Below are 18,484 nucleotides of genomic sequence, written 5' to 3' on the forward strand. Positions count from 1 at the left end.
ATTCTATGTGTAAAGTATAAAAAAAGATTTAGAATAAAAAATAAGTTTCTGAATAAATAAAGTATTTATAAATGAATGGTGGTTTACCAGAAATTATTTATCTTTAATTATGGTTCGAAAATGTGAATATTCCACAGTATATTTCAATGAGTTTCTTACCGCTTTTTCCAATTAAAGTTCAACCTTTTCCTTAGTGGTGGTAAATAGTAAATTGTACCATATAAAGTTAGTAAGTTATAAAAATACATATTATTTTTCCATCTTCTCGTATCTCGTTTAGGTTGTATTTCGTAATTCGCACTATTTTTGTTCTTTTGTTTTTCTGCATTTCATTATCGCATGCTGCTATAAAATATATTAAAATTAGTGTTACCAATTAGCATGACAATTCAACATTACTTTAAATGTATTTGGGTTAGCTTATAGAGTGGAAATGCAAAAAATAATGAACTTATAAGTATGTGTATATGTGTACGCTATGCCCGCTACTAAATCAGCGTGAAAAATATAATACCTATCTCGGCAGGTAATCTATACTAATATTATAAAGAGGAAAGATTTGATTGTTTGTTTCTTTCTTTTTTTTTAATTCTTTCACTGCTGAGTAGCTACACTATCCCCGGGTGACAAAGGCTATATTATATTTTCAAAAAAATTAGGGATCCTAACTAAAACTTCAAAATTGAAAACCAAGGCTTACAAAAAAAGAACCTATATATTCTTTCCATCGCTTGCTCTGCGAAAAGTATTGATAATAGAATAAAATAATGCAAAAAAAACATTCTAAAATTAAAAAAAAAAATGTCGCTATAACGTACTCAGTCCTGTGTACGTGGACGAAGTCGCGGGGTATCAGCTAGTATAATATAAAACGAGACATATTTGTTTGTCCGTGAGTATCTTCCTACAATTTACACTTATGGTGTTTGTTAATGATAGACTTTATTATATGATACGGGCATATATTAATTTGTGTGCTGTTTTTCGTGCGTTTTATACATTGCGCTAATAACTTCTATGATACAATATGGGTAATTCTATTTAATATACAGAGAGGTTTTAGTTGGAGATTATTGTCGCTTAGATTATTGAGGTATATGATGATATGATGACCAATGGTAATTGGTTGCAGCTTCACGTACGCAGGCCGTTATTGACTCCAGTATATCCAAAAATAAACTCAAGAAGATAGGAGGTAATTGTCATACTAACGAACAAACAAAGACATGTTTCATTTTATCTTACATTAATATGCCAAAAGGTATCTCGTCTACGCAAAGAAAGTAGCCTGCAAGCTAGTTTTTATATATATATTTTTTCACTTGTGCTATTTTTCTGCCATCTTGGCATTCTGTATCTTAACTTTACTACTTCACGGCAGATATATCCGGAGTTGTGGTACCCATAATCTAGCCGGCATCCGGTGCAAAGGAGCCTCCCACTGGTAAACTGGTGGGTCATTTTAATCTTGTATTTTATTTTTATAAACAGCTCCATTAAACTGATCTGATGGTGAAATTATCGGCAAGATAAGGAATGCTGTGTGTTTTCAGCCTGTAATACAACAGTGCCCTCCAGTTGGGAAGCCAAATTATTTATATTGCATGAGATTTTTATATTTAATAATTTCTATTTCTACTTATAACTACTAACTCGAGGTGTTGTTGTAAATATATTGCCGAGATTGCGTGTTTAAAACTAACTACGGACCCTACAAAACAGGGTTGCCTATCACTTATCCTGCACGAATATATCCCTCGCGCAAGATAACGCACGACATACGAATAGCCCTCACATGAGTCAGTAACCACCGCTTGTTATCATTTATTATGCCACAATAACTAATTAATTATCAGCAGTTAATTACGCTATCGATTAAAACGGATTTTTATTTATGTGTACTGTTACTAATATCCTTATACCTCAAAGGGTGTGGATGTAAGTTAACCTGTTTAAATCAGTTTCTCGATATCTTCGAGAGGAGATTCCTCAGGAGGTTTAAGTAAATAAGTCTTCCTGGAGTGTTCGGGCCCTAAGGGCGGTGTCAAGATAGTAATGTATTCACGCTCTTGTATGACGACGTATATAGGGTCTTTTTTAATACCAATATTGTTAATTCTACTCGTAATGTATGACATAGCAAAAACAGTCGGCTTTCACAGAATACCCGGCAGTTATTTTTTTTAATAAACAACCACATTACACATATTATCCTTACAAACTAGTTTTATACATACAGGGTAACGTATCTGATATGTGTAACAATAACGGTGTACATAACTTTGCCATACTATTAAAAATAATAATACTAAATGGCTTTAAATTTTACAATAACTAATAACAATAATATAAAATAAATGCTCCCAAATCTTTAGCTTCAAACTATTTAAAGAGTCCTGAAACACGTCCAACTCATTGCGACTATTTATTATGTACTCGTCATACATGCTTAAGCGGGGACTGTAAGCCTAGATTCGATCTACACGGTGGGGTATAGAAAATTTTAGATAACTTAACTCTCGGATACTTGTGAGCAGGTTAAGTTTGACCATGTTAAAATCAGCCAGTTATGAAAGATATTAGTGAATACTCGAATTTAAGACCAAGAACCGATAAAAATATACCGTCACTTGACAAATAAGTCAACCAAAATGACGGCATGAGAGAACAACATGCCGTTTTTTGGGACGCAAAATATGAAACATCCAGAAAAAAATTCGTGGAAGGCAATGGACAAAGTCGCGGAAATAGGTTGCAAAGTTATCATAATAACAGGGCGTCCCATGGCTATGCCACATGGAGGACAAGTACCTTAATATTGTAGATGTAACATTTTACTGAAAGATGTAACTGATGTAGGTTAAGTTAGGTAAACTTATTATTTTAATTAAAAAAAAACAATTTGAACTGCGTTCATAGATTTTCAAATTGCCTGATTGAACCGAGAATCGAACCCGCTACACTAGAAAAAAAATTAGCTGACCATAAGGCTTTCTTTATGCTGCAGAACATATCATCAAAAATAAATGGAAGACCATGAATTTTATCCTATAGATATATCTCACATGAAATACTTTTTTCCGTAAAATTTTAAATACAAATAATAATAATAATATTGACACACTTTTACACAAATTATCTTACCCCAAACTAGGTATAGCCTTTGTGGGTACAAGACAACGATATATTTAATACAATTTACTAACTTCACCATACATAAATACATAATATCCGGACGACCGAGCCTTGCTCGGATTTTTAAGAATGTACAAAACTTGAACAAAAAAAAAACTAATAGGACATCTGGATTCGAACCGGGGTCTTCTGCTTTCCGGATCACCCAATGTCCCATCTGAGCTATAATAGTCTTGTATATAGTGGCGAAATTTACCTTTGTATTCTAATGTTATTGTAGCTGTTTCTTGGATAAAACCATTTTTTTTAAATTGAAACCTAGCTAGATCGATTTATCACCCCCCAAATCCCCTGCATACTTAATTTCATGAAAATTGTTGGAGCCGTTTCCGAGATTCAGATTATATATATACAAGAATTGCTCGTTTAAAGATATAAGATAAACATCCATGACTCGAAAACAAACATCCATATTCATCATATAAATGAATGCACCTACCGGGATTCGAACCAGGGACCTATAGCTTAGTAGTCAGGGTCACTAACCGTTCGGCTATATGAATGACATCAATCTAACCATTTCATTTGATCGATGAAAATATCATGGTAGAGTGAACATGTCCACATAACTTCGAAGCTCATATCATCGAGTGTCGACAAGCTGGCGCCACAAATATCTCAGAACATAATGTGAACTCATCACATGTCAAATAAACCATTATTATGTATGTCAAAACCTTGTACAGCCATTAGACGGGATAAGTACAATAATTTTAGGGTTTTCTTATACAAATATAGATATTACCTATATTATATATATTAGTATATTTTCTATAGAATTTGTTATGTTTTTAAAGTTATAACCCTCACTTCTCGGATTAATTGTTTAGATTTGCAAGAGCGACATCTCAAGTCAATTCCCTAATATGCTAATACTGGGGTTGAGCAGGTCATCAACTGTAAAGTAGATCCTGTAGATGAAGCCACAACCTGAGAGTTGAACAAAGCATACAAAATATTACGATACGTCACTCGAACGGTTAGCTCAGTTAAAAGAGCACCCGCACGGAACGCGAGAGGTCGTGGGTTCGAGTCCCTCGTCGTACATAATGTTTTGTTTTCATATTTTATTTGTATATTTATCTATATGTTTTTTTATGAAAATAAGGGCAGAGAGAAGTAGGACGTTCAGCTGATGGTAATTGATACACCCTGTCCATTACAATGCAGGTCCACTTAGGATTATTGAAAAACCCAAGAATTCTTAGCGGCAGTACAACTGCGCTCGTCACCTTGAGACATAAAATGTCAAGCCTCATTTGCCTAATAATTTCACTAGCTACGGCCGGCGCCTTTCAGACCGAAACACAGTAATGCTCACACATTACTGCTTCACGGCAGAAATAGGCGCCGTTATGGTACCCATAATCTAGCCGGCATCCGATGCGAAGGCATCCAATACGATGTGTTTCTTATGTCTCAAGGTGACGAGCGCAGTTGTAGTGCCGTTTAGAGCTTTTGGGGGTTTTCAAGAATCCTGAGCGGCACTGCAATGTTATGGGCCTGCTCGCCTCGTCCCTTATTTTCGTAAAAAAAGCGGGTGGTCTCTACGTGATGCTCTCACAAACATACAAACAAAATAATGTTAAGTAAGTTAAAAGTAAATAAAGTAAAACCCTATTACTTAATACTCGCTTTCTACGGTTATTATTTTGCAAAACCTAAGATTTGATTACATAAATGCATACCTCTTGATGCGTGCCATTGCGATCTTGTGGCAACTTATAGAGAACTGCAAAATCAATCAAATCAAAATCACATTCTTTATTCATTTTTGACAAGGAAATGACACGTATCAAAGAGAAGAGTTTTTTTTTTACCATTTACGACCAAAAAAATTTTTTTTTTTGAAAAAGCTTTAATTGAAGAAGTGGCAAGAAACTCATTACCACTCTTTTAAATCAACATTTACCTACAGCTTCATCGTTTTGAAAATTATTATACTTAAATATGTAAACTGATGAAACAAAAATACTAAAATGTCCTATTATACTCAATGCCTGAAATTAGTTAGAAAAAAAAAAAGAGAAATTGAGTACAATAGACTCAACAATCCACACACGCTGTAAATAAATAACATTATGTTGTTATAATAGTCTGTTGCTGTTAAACATCCGATGAAAACAGGCTACAATACTAGTTTAGTGTGCGCGACAAGCTACGTCTTACACTCACGATTTGTATGACACTTTGTATTAGTGTGCGTGAATTGCTCAAAATAGAGGTTAGTTCTAAATTCAATTTTTTTCGACGTTTTCACAGCTGTCATAGTCTATCTAGATGTATAAATGATCTAAAATGCGAGCATTAACCTAACGAATATAATACGATAATTAACATATTATCATTCTGTTATTTTACTAGTGGAAAGCTCCTTTGCATAGGATGCCGGGTAGATTATGGGTACCACAACGGCGCCTATTTCTGCCGCGAAACAGTAATGTGTAAGCAGTAGGTACTGTGTTTCGGTCTGAAGGGCGCCGTAGCTAGTGAAATTACTGGGCAAATGAGATTTAACATCTTATGTCTCGAGGTGCATTGTAATACCAGGCGTATAAATTACCATTCCCTTATTTTCAAATTTAAAAAAAATTAATAAAATTTCAAAATCTAAAACCTATAAGTAATTTTTAGATTTCTTTGCTTTTTTTATAAAAAATAATAAATTTATTGCTTTTAAACATTATGAAAAATCAAATTTTAATACTAAAAGGTCTATGTTTTCCCTTCCATCTGCAGTCTCTACAACTGCATTTTTTTTTATACAGGAGTGGGCAAACGGGCATGAGGCTCATGTGATGGAAATCGAAGAACCAACCGCCCATCGACATCAGCAATACCCGAGGTTATTGGCTTGTAGAAGTATGCTCATTGAAGGTCATTAAGAGGAAAATATAGCAAATGATTTAAGTTTTCTTTAGTGTTAATTCCGCCAATATTTCTTTTTAAAACAATTCGACACGTGTTTCGCCTCTACACGAGGCATCCTCAGGACGTGTTGTCTCGCCAAAATCTGGCACGAGACTCGCAATATTGGCGGAATTAACACGAAAGAAAACTTTAATCATTTGTATAATTATGGATTTCCGAAAGTAACGCCCAATTCAATAATTTTTTTTTTTGAAAAATATAGCAGCAATTTTTGTTAGACAAATCGTGCTATAAAAAACGTTCTCTAACGGAGATACTGCAAGTACTGTAACCGATTTTGATTGACAAGTCGTATACAGTCAGCCACGTCTCCTTCATCCGAAGATATGGTGCTGGAGGCGTATGTTGAGGATACCTTGGACGGCCAAGCGAACAAATGTGTCGATCCTCTCAGAGCTCAAGATAAAAACCCGTCTGTCCACGATATGCCACCAATGCCACTTTCATATTTTGGCCACATAATGCGAAGGGGAAATGAAAGCCTGGAGAAATTGATCGTAGGTGGGAACACAAATGGCAAGCGAGCCCGAGGCCGATCTCCTACCAGATGTCCCCGAGGTTTAGCTCCGTCGCCAGGGCCCCGATGGTCAGAAGCCGTCGGAAACAAATAGTTCACTCTAAGTGTGGACCACTTGTTGATGACCACGATCCTCAGTCATGAGGGAACGACTAGAAAGAGATACAATCAGCCAAGCTAATACCAAGACTCTAGCTAATGTGTACATTGACACTGTACCTACCTGAAAAAATTTTGTGAAATCTGTTCTGCTCTGCAACGAATCCGCGCCGATTGCTATTCAGTCTTCACTGAATCACGCACTTGAATTACACAACTTGTATCTTCCATTACATCTGTCTTCTGTTATATCAAACTAAATACTACTCCACATTATATGCCAACACTATTTAACATATTATATCTATATTGGTTTGGTTTGTTTGGGCTAGATTACTGGGTTAATTAGAGTTGTTATTAACCTTCGATAGTAATGGACCCAGTAATTGAGTTTAAAGAAATGTGTCTTCTATTAACCTATATCATGCTAACACAGAGAAAACGCACTTTGTCTCGCAAATGTTCATCGTAAACTTATTCCATCATATTTATTCAAAAATCAATTGTTAACTGAAAAGATCTGGCAAGGAGTTTACGGAGCTATCTCTCATGGAAGCTGAACTTATCCGAAGTGGTAGCACTTAACAGATATTTAAAGGATGACTTTTAGTTTCTTTCTGCTCTTTAAAGCCAGTTCAAACTCACCAATTACAAAACTATTTCAAATAACGTCGATGAAGGGAACCATTGTTTAGATATCGAACGGCCGTGAACAGCTGATTTCATTGATCTTGCAACGAGAAACTAGCAGTAGATAATTGCCTGTTGGTATAAAAATCAATCTAATCTGAAACCTTATAGATTATGTTGATTTTCTACTGCCTTCAGGGACTCCGGTAGGGATTGCAAAGCCGTATATATGTGCATTTGTCAGATGATCTATATTGCCCAGTGAAAAGTAGCCCTGCCCTGCTTACTGAGCTATGGATATATTTAGGTGTGCAGGGATATCGCTTTTTTATGACAATAAGGGATGAGACTAGTGGGACGTTCTGCTGATGGTAATTGATATGCCTTGCCTATTACAATGCAGTGCCGCTCAGAATCTTAAAAAAACCCAAAAATTCTGAGCGGCACCTTGACACATAGGTAGTCAATGTCATTCAAAGCGCTGTGGAATCGTTACTATAAAAATTTTTCTTTTAAAATACTGAATCTACCATATGTTCGGAAAAAATAGAGCTCGTGAGAAGAACATACAAGAAACTCAATGGCCACTCTTTTTACATGATGTTAAGTCTCCTTTGCCCGGTATATTCACTAGCTACAGTGCCCTTAATCACAATAATTCTTACACATTACTGCTTCACGGCAGAAAAAGGCGCAGTTGTGGTACCCATAATCTAGCTGGCATCCTGAGGAAAGGACCCTCCTAGTGGTAAATGCCCTTAGTCGCCTCTTACGACACCCTTGGGCCTGGGACTTCACTCTTCTTTTTATGCCCCGGGCACAGGGCAAAATCTATAAGCTATAAAATTTGTGGAAAAATGTGTCAATATTATCATTATTCTTATTATAAACATGGTTTGAACTTTCGTTTTTCTATTTTGTACGCGCTCATCTTTAAGAAACGAAATTGTATTTCTGTTTTGCAATAATATGAATCCTCTTAAGCGAAAAATAATACCTACTCATATGTTTTTAATCAAATTAAAATGCAAGTACACTATCAAAAGTGATATCACCTAAAGTGTTCAATGAAAGATCACCGGCGTCCGCCATCCCACGTTCTGTTAATCTAGAAATGCCGCAAAATGGGTTCATTTCTGGTTACTTAATGGTTTGGCTACTGTTAAGCGGCTAATTGAAGAAAACCCGCGGATTACCTATGAGACACTTTGAGGACTATTGGGGATTGAGATATGAGCCAAATTCTATTAAATATTACACGAAGAATTGAAATTTCGGAAACTTTGTTTTCGTTGGATCCCAGGGGAGCAGAAGCGGGCTCGCGTGGAATGGTGCTCACAGATGCTAATGAAGTACGACCACGGACATTCTAATGCTGTTTATGACATTGTCACAAGAGACGAAACATGGTTATCTGGTATCTTAAAACTTAATTAAATAATTTTAACATTTCAAGGTATAACCCTCTCTCTTTTCTTCGTATTTAAACTTAATATCGAGAATCTATACAAATTTAGATAGCCTAAGCCCTTGTAAATATATTTATAGTTGTCTCTCGTCCTTTACAAGTTTTCGTTTCATGAAATTAAATTCACACTGATTCAAAATAAGTTTCACTTCCAAATTCATTAACGGTATATCTTGTTTTTTTTTTTTAATCTGACTGAAATACGACCACTACCAACAAATTCCTGAGTGGGTACGAATTATGTGTGTCACATTGCTATACGGTCTATACCTACCTATATCATCTAGTAAAGAAAGATAACAAAAGAGAGAGATGAGGAGTAAGAAGTAGTGATAGTTCAGGAAAAGTTGGAGTGGTTTGGCCATGTCGAGACTATGGGTGGCAAAATGAATGCAAAAATTTATCTAAAGAAATAAATATTATGACTGTTTATTGTCAGTACATTTATGAAAATTTGATATACGTTCACAAAAATCGTCACCTTTTTGCTCTCAATAGTGATTTTCATTATTATAACTATACTTCTAGTAGGCTTCATAAGATAAATAATAGCTTTAAGGGTAAATAAAGTATACACTTTTATAATAAAGTCACAGCAGTTCAGCCATTTTCAATAAATAAATTTATTTTTTTTTTGTAAAAAAAATGCCTTTTTCGTAAATCCTACTGCTCCACAGTTCAACTGTGGAGGCTTAGATATTCAAATATCTAAGCAATCCGACAGCCTGGGTTTAGATTATGATTATTTTATAGCAATAGCAAGTACAATATTGTAATATTTCACTAAAAAGAGTGCAAAAAAAAAGAATGCTGGCAGAGTTTCTTGCGCCTCATCTTCTCTCTCAGAGCGCTATTTGTTTCCGAAGCGGTAGTGGTGTCTAGTATATTAGAAATTACATCAAAAAGAATTCTAAGGAAATCAATTTTAAGTGTAAGTAAGTGGAGATCTTTAGGCCTTCGTTCAGCTGTGGACGTCTTCCGGCTGAAATGAAAGTGTAAATAACTCTGACACTTGGGTCGTAAACCAGAAGGCGCCTCATGGGGAACCAGTGATCAAGTTTATTGTTTGTCTTTCTTCATAAATGTGCATAAAAGAGACAACAAATCAATTTCTCTCTTCTGAAACACGACCAGTAAAGATGAAATCTTCTTCCCAGAATAATATTAGTAAAAACCGGATAAGTGCGAGTCGGGACTAGGCCACTGAAGGATCTGTACAAATTTGTAAAGTACATATCTAATATATAAAATTCTCGTGTCATGGTGTTAAACATTGAACTCCTCCGAAACGGCTTGACCGATTCTCATGAAATTTTTAGTGCATATTGGGTAGGTCTGAGATACGGACAACATCTATTTTTCATCCCCCTAAATGTTAAGGGGTGGTCCACACGAATTTTTTTTTTCTTTATTTTTTTTTAAATTTGTTTGATTATGACTCAGCTTCAAAAATACATAAAACATCAAATTTTCACCCATCTACCATCAACAGTTTCTTTTGTATCGCGATTTTAATATCGGCATTACGTTTGCTGGGTCAGCTACTATTATAATATATACTAAAAGGGGGGAAGTTTTTTTTTCATTCTTCGTCATAAATCGAAAACTATACGTATACATCATAAAAAAAAATTAAAATCTACTTAAGCCTTTTATATGATATATGACAAGGTTAACTCAATCCAAAATTTGGACCGCCGCCGTTCCATGCATAAAGACCCTGTTTTTTTATGATTTAATTACTTACAGATGTATAGTTTTCTGACTTTTCCCTATTCTTGTAGGTAGTATAAGACGGCATTACTTGCCAAATTTCAAAGTTCTAGGATAACAGAGAGTACCGTATAAAATTTTGATTCCCTTGAGAGTGTTGAAATATATCTTAATATATCTAATATATAAAATTCTCATGTCGCGGTGTTTGTAGTTAAACTCCTTCGAAACGGCTTGACCGATTCTCATGAAATTTTGAGTGCACATTGGGTAGGTCTGATAATCGAACAACATCTATTTTTCATCCCCCTTATGTTAAGGGTGGTCCACGCCAAATTTTTATTTTAATTTTTTTGACATTTTGTTTTTTATATTTGTTTGATTATGAGTCAGCATTAAAAAATACATACAACTTCAAATTTTCACCCATCTACGATCAAAAGATACTTTTGTATCGCGATTTTAATTTCAGCAATACAACGTTTGCTGGGTCAGCTAGTTATACGAGTATATATATATATATATATATATATATATCTTTTGTGCGTCTGTTGTAACTGAACTCCTCCTAAACGGCTGGACCGATTTTAATGAAACTTTCTGTGTGTCTTCAGGTGGATTCGAGAATGGTATAGATTCACAATTAAACTACCTCCTAAACAGCTGGAGCGATTTTTCAAATATAAGACGTGTGTACAGGACTCGTCTGTCGGGTCCACTAGTTAGCTATACTATATATACGCGTTTTGGCGACATAAGCAGACGTATTTTTTTTTTGACTTAGCAGATAATTTTTTTCACAACTTCAATAGAATGTAGACTTGAGTATAACGTTTTAATTTCAACTCGATACCTCCACTTCGAGATAAAGGCTTTTGACAGACGTACGGACAACAAAGTGAAAGGGTTCCTTTTTTTCTTTTCAAAGATATTTATTTTTACCCGTAGGACACAGAGTGCCCCTTGGGTATTTGAATAACAAAAAAAATAAACTACGTTTAAAAAAACCGACTTCAAAAACTGAAAAGTATCAAATAACTAAAAATTTAATTTAATACACCTCTTATGCAAACCTTTACCTTTAATATTAATAAAATACTATTATTTATATGTGCTACCTATTGATAGGTTTTAAGTCAGTGCCTTAAGTCTGTGCCAAGTGCCTGTCAGTGATTTATGGGACCATCTATTTCGCATCAAACAAAAGATCATAAATACGTACATCGGATCATAAATCTCAGAGTAATCGGTGTACATACATAAAAACAAATACCGATCGAACTGATAACCTCCTCCTTTTGGAAGTCGGTTAAAAAAGCGAAATATACAACTAATGACTATACCTATGGCAGTTCATAGCAAAACTTAATGTCTACCGGGAAAAGGACTGCAAAGAATAATCCAACATTAATACTATTTTATTTTACAGGCTAGAATTAGGTGTACATTACAATTTTTTTTGGTTGCCTATGTTGGGCTAAGCAGTTATTTCTACGCTTGTCATTTAAAATGTCATTAATATTTTATTTTATTTATACATACATACATATACACTCACGCCTTGTTCCTGTCGGGGTAGGCAGAGACAATAGAATGCCACTTGCTTCTATCCTTACAAACCTCACGCGCTTCCTCTACATTCATTACTCTTTTCATACATGCTCGCCGGTTGCGGGTGCTTCGGACCTCTCCTTTTCTCAAAACGTCCCCAATTTGATCGACGAATGTTCTACGAGGTCTCCCGCGACCGACTTGCCCACACACACTTGCCATATATATTTGATGCGTCATTCTTTCTTCACTCATTCATTAATTATATTTTATTTATAGTATTTTAATATCTTTAGTATTTTATTTTATTTTTATGAAAATAAGGGACGAGACAAGCATGACTTTCATCAAATGGTTATTAATATGCCCCTGCCATTACAATGCAGTGCCGCTCAGGATTCTTGAAAAACCCGAAAACTTCTGAGCGGCACTACAACTGCGCTCGTCGCCTAGTAGCCTTTGTTGCATAATGTTTACAACAACAATTTGTTCAAAGATTTTTTATGGAAAAAGGAGGACAAACGAGCGTACGGGTCTGGTGTTAAGTGATCGTGACATTTTCTTGCAACACCAGAGGAATCACAGGAGCGTTGCCGGCCTTTAAGAAATGGGTATGCTTTTTATTAAGGTACCCATGTCGTATCGTCCTGGAAAAACCGCAAAAGGAAGTTCGTTCCACTGCTTTGTAGTACGTGGAAGAAAGCTCAGATCCTTGAACACCGCACTGTGGAGGACCACCATACATACAGATGGTGAGGATGAAATCCTAACTTGTGGCGTGTCGTGCGAAGGTGGAATTCGGCGGCAGGAATAAGGTGAAATAGCTCTTCGGAACACTCCCCATGATAAATGCGGTAGAGGACACACAATAAAGCGATTTCTCTACGCAGCGCCAAGTAATCCAGCCGTTCACTGAGCACTTTAATAGCTAATAATAATAATAACAGAGAGATTTGTTTAATAGCTACAGTTATTGTGATGTAAACGCGTATACCTTACCCCACAATCGAGTCAGTAACTTAACATACTGACAGCAGGCGCTAGTTTATTCTTATTTCTTGTATTCAAGTTATGCAAATTAGTTTTTAATTAAGGCCATTATCCCAAGAAATCGCCAAAATAGCGCAAAATTGAAACCACTTTTTAACCGGTTAATATAAAGCTCATATTTTTCCAATAAATAATAATAGTTATCTACAGAATATTAAAAGAAAAATCATTTTTTCTTTACATTTCCATTTTTTATAGACAGTGCAAAAATAAATCACCAAACTACCCCTAACTTTTACAGTTGGAGCCAAGCTTACTGCGACTATCTAGATAAAAAATTTAGGAAAATTTATTAATTGTACACCAATACTATTTAACATCATATAGTTTTGATAGTTTTGTAAAGAAAATTGTATCATGTTTGTAATAAATTAAAAATGCATCGCATTCTGAATTAAAACTATTGCGATCTTTTGCGAGAGAGGTAAAATTAGCTCCACTCGATTCCTCAAGGCCATCGGTTTGGTCCCCAGCCTTAATGCGACACATTTTTCTGGAGGTACGGAACCCTAAAAAGACAAAAACACAGTCGTGTTGATAGATTAGTGTACGGATGGACAATAATATCAGGCTCACAAATATATTATTCACTTCCAAATTTAACTTCTACCCAAAAACCACTACCACCAAATTTTCCGCAATTCTGTAAAATTACGTGCTAGTAATCACATTTCCAGCCATTGACAAAAACATGGTATAATTTTCAATAAACATGCGGTTATTATTGCTTCATCATGCCCATTGTTATATTCGTACTACGTACATGCGTTTGCATCAATTATAATAATAATAATTGTAAATTCAGACCTTGAAATCGTTATGGACTTATTATGCGAAACAGAACTGTTAACTGTCGCAACATTAGAACATTTATACATCTAGATAGACTGTGACAGCTGTGAAATCGTCGAAAAAAATGAGGATGACACGCACAAAGTGACATACAAATCGCGAGTGCAAGACGTAGCTTGTCATCGCTCACTCACTCCCCGCAGCACTCGGATAGGCTTCGAGATCTGTAGGTCTACTCTAATTCAACGAAAAACGAAGTTTCGATTGAAGTTTCGGATATTTCCTACTACGGTTGCATTCGTTTCGAAGTTACGTCTCGAACGTCATTGCTTGACATTTCGAATGTCTAAACCTACTCTAATTCATTTACGTTCCGAACGAAAATATGAAGATGTCAGCTGTTTGTTCGGAATTTTAACGTCAATTTGACGAAACCAAAGATGTGACCTTTTGATTTTCGTTTGTGTGTATTTTGTTGCAAATTGGCTTGAAATGGTTTCAAGTATGCTATTAATCGAGGCTGCTCTACGTGAAGAACATTAAGAAACCGACGCCGCTTATGCAATCAATTTAATATTAGTAAAATTCCCGACTTAGAGTTTGTAGGAAATTATAGAATAACATAAATGTAACATAAGTTTTGTGTCAGGGGTGGTATTAATATTCCCGAGTTCACAGAGGTTGAACTCCAATGTGAAAGAAGCAGGCGTTTTACCTCTTAATCAGTTGATTCTTCACCTCCAACTCTAAAGGCAGGCCATGAACTGCATTAGTACAACTGTTAGAAAGGATAAAGGTAGAACTTTATCTTACTTATTCCTTTCTAACAGTAGTGGCAATCCTATCTTTAGTGATATTTTAAAATAAGTTTCATTTTTGTTTTTATAAAAGAACAAATTTATTTTCTATTTTATTATAAAAGGAAAACTAACTTACAGCTAGACTCAGGGCGTCTACGTTTACGAAATTTAAACGAAGTTTCGATAATGACCCTACTTGTTTTCGGACACATCGATGAAGTTCGGAACTATAGACAATATTCGGGAACGAATGGTAAACGATTCAATTGAACGTTATTTTTATTCGACTAATTTGAAGAGTTCTATTTCATCCCAGTGACAGGTAATGACTAATGAGCAAAAAAAAATTATCTGTATTACACACGCAATGTAAACATGTCAAATTAGTATAATATACTAGCTGACCCGGCAAACGTTGTTTTGCCATATAAAGTATAATTCACGCGATAGTTTTATAAGTAATAAAATATTGCCTATATTATAGCCTGTACATCATTTTGTTCTATTGTCAATAGTTTTTGCAGCACACGCAAAAATAGGTTTTCGATTTTACACCTTGTGTTACAAAATAGCAATTTTATTACGGATCCCTAATTTTGAAGAAAAAAACATAGCTTTCCTCGATAAATGGACTACCCAACACTGAAAGAATCATTCAAATCGGACCAGTATAGTACCAGAGATTAGCGCGTTCAAACAAACAAACAAACACTGCAACTTATTATAAATATCACTAAAGATAGGAATACCACTACTGTTGGAAAGGAATAAGTAAGATAAAGTTCTACCTTTATTATTTCTAACAGTTGTACTAATGCAGCTCATGCCCTTCGACCTGCCTGTAGAACTTGAGGTGAAGAAGCAGCTGATTGAGAGGGAACCTGCCTGCTTCTTTCAAATTGTAGTTCATCGCCTGTCAACTCGGGAATATCAATTCCACCCCTCACACATAACTTAGGTAAAATACAGCTGGCATATTTATTTATTTCAGTTTCCTTCAAACTCTGAGTCGGGAATTTCACTTATAAACATTGATTGCGCAAGCGGTGTCTGTTCCTTCTACGCTCTAAATGTAGTTCGGACGTTCTTCATGTAGAACGGCCTGTATTAAAAGCGTTCATAAAACCATTTCTAGCAAATTTGCAACAAAATCCACAAAAACGAAAATCAAAAGGTAGCATCTTTGGTTTCGTAAATGTGAGCTTAAACTTCCGAACAAATAGCTGTCTAATTCAAATTTTCGTTCGCAACGTAAATGAATTAGAGTAGGATTAGAAATTCGAAATGTCAAACAATGACGTTTGGGACGAAACTTCGAAACGAATGGAACCGTAGCGTAGTAGGAATCTCACGAAACTTCGATCGAAGCTTAATTTTTCGTTGAATTAGAGTAGACCTACAGAGTAGGTACTCAAGCATATAAATTAAATGGTACAGCTTCATCATCGTATGTGCAGCCAAGAAGCAATATTTTTTGTGAAAAAAACTTGTATACAACTGATATTTACTTGAAACTTTCTGATAGAATGACTAGGTATCGCGATTGCGAGGTTTGCTAAAAAGCTTTAAAAGATCATTTATTAGAACCATAATTGAAAACTCTTTTTAGAAAACTTTTTAAAGAATTCAAAAAAAAAATCTAAAGTACTACATGACATGTTTACATTGCGTGTGTAATATACATATTTTTGGTTGTCATTAAAGAGAATTAAAACACTACGTTCAGTTGTCATTAGTTACTACCCAACGTTGACATGAAATAGAACTATTCAAATTAGTTGGATTAAAATAATGTTCATTTCAATCGTTCACGAATACTTTCTATGGCTCCGAACTTCGTCGATGTGTCCGAACACAAAATAGAGTAGGGTCACTATCGAAACTTCGTTTAAATTTCGTTCGTTTACGATGTTTCGTTTCGGAGAAAGAGAATAGACCCCCTGATCCTAGAGCCCGACTGACAGCGTATCCATACAAACGCATCAACGCTTCGATATATCGATGATCTCGGAGAATCTGAAACACCACCCAGGTCTCCATCGAATCAAAGGCTTTCTCATTGTGCACGATAGCCAAGCATACTCTTCCATATTTTGTATAACCTACCGCAACGTGATTTATGAACGGATGATAATAGTTTATAGTATAATGCTCACGTTTAATATTAAAATGATCAGGAATACAATCTAAGTACTGCGCATCAAAAAACGAACTAGGGCGCAGGGTACAATCCGATGCAACCCTGATCAAATTGCACTGTGGGTACCTTAAAGAAATTATATGTCATAATAAGTAATTATTTTAAATTACCATATTCGCATTTAAGTTATCTATTATCGTTTCAACGTTTAGTTGTACGTGGAAAAGTCCTTTGAAAAGCGACCACATGCACAGCACTCTCAGAAATTTTAAATAATCTTAATACTTAAAATAATCTTTTACTGAGTTTATCATATACGGGACGCATAGTATTTTATTTTTAACAAAGAAACAAAATCGTACAGCATAATAATATACATCTTTCTTCTTAGTAGTCACTTCTTAGTGGCTTATTGGCCATGTAGATACCCATATTATTTTTCAAAATATGAATAAATGTATCATGGAGCTATGACCAATGGGAGGCTCCTTTGCACAAAATGCCTGCTAGATTATGGGTACCACAACGGCGCCTATTTATACCGTCAAGCAGTAATGTGTAAACATTACTGTGGTTCGGTGTGAAGGGCGCCGAGCTAGTGAAATTACTGGGCAAATGAGAATTAACATCTTACGTATCAAGGTGACGAGCGCAATTGTAGCGTCGCTCAGAATTTTTGGGTTTATCAAGAATCCTGAGCGGCACTGCATTGTAATGGGCAGGGCGTATCAATTACCATCGGCTGAACGTCCTGCTCGTCTCGTCCGTTATTTTCATTAAGAAAAATATATATAGGTTAATTGAAGGTTAATTTATCGATTAATTCGATTATCCACTTGTCGAAGTCGTATAGGCCATTAGGTGTTGTGTATCAACACCGCGGTGTTGTGTGCGTAATGCGTATACTTACTACTTTGGTCTTTGACAGAACAGCAGGTCCTAAATTATTATTATCGTGATTCTGATTACCTCATGACATTAATTTTTTAACACTAATAGATCAATTCCAAAGGGTTCACCAGTAAAATGCAATATCCACTAATAAACAAAAAAAGCAAGGTTCCGGACGCAAAGGATCGCGCGGAATTCATTCGAAGAATATTATATTACAGTCCTAATTAATAGGGATGATTATTTTGATCGTAGAAACTAAAAGAAAGACGTGATCTTCACAATACCTATGGGTACAGGTATATTATTTGAATGAAATATGAATAATAATTGTAATAATTATTAAATCGTAACTGGAAGGTAACAACACTACAACTCCGGTTCCGACAATTACTGGAATGAAAAGATATTTTTATAATTTAATTCTAAAATTACAATATTTATGTATATAATTTAAATACGTACCTTTTTATTTAGAAAGTAAGTAGTCCAACACACAATTTTTTCTTTCAAAATATTTAATTACAGTTTTCCGTGTTCACCATATTTAACTATTACCTATTTTATTAATTTACATTCTAAAATTTACTGCGCAAACAATAATTAAGTCAGATAGATCGAATTAACCTTACACTGTATGTGCATGATACAATTAAAGAAGCATTAGGTAACACGTCATACTTATAACATATGTCCACTAAAAACTA

At 35.1% G+C, this 18,484-nt stretch overlaps 1 protein-coding gene across 1 annotated transcript in view; it reads right to left on the minus strand.

Moving 5' to 3' along the window:
- The window catches only part of LOC126976143 (glucose transporter type 1-like), a 46,985-nt gene extending 28,501 nt beyond the window's left edge, over positions 1-18,484 (minus strand). Inside the window, exon 1 of the mRNA XM_050824344.1 lies at positions 18,243-18,484. The gene's annotated coding sequence lies outside the window, so the exon portion shown is untranslated. The remainder of the gene's footprint in view (positions 1-18,242) is intronic.

Source organism: Leptidea sinapis, chromosome 39, assembly GCF_905404315.1.
Source record: "Leptidea sinapis chromosome 39, ilLepSina1.1, whole genome shotgun sequence".
NCBI classification, from domain to species: Eukaryota; Metazoa; Arthropoda; class Insecta; order Lepidoptera; family Pieridae; genus Leptidea; species Leptidea sinapis.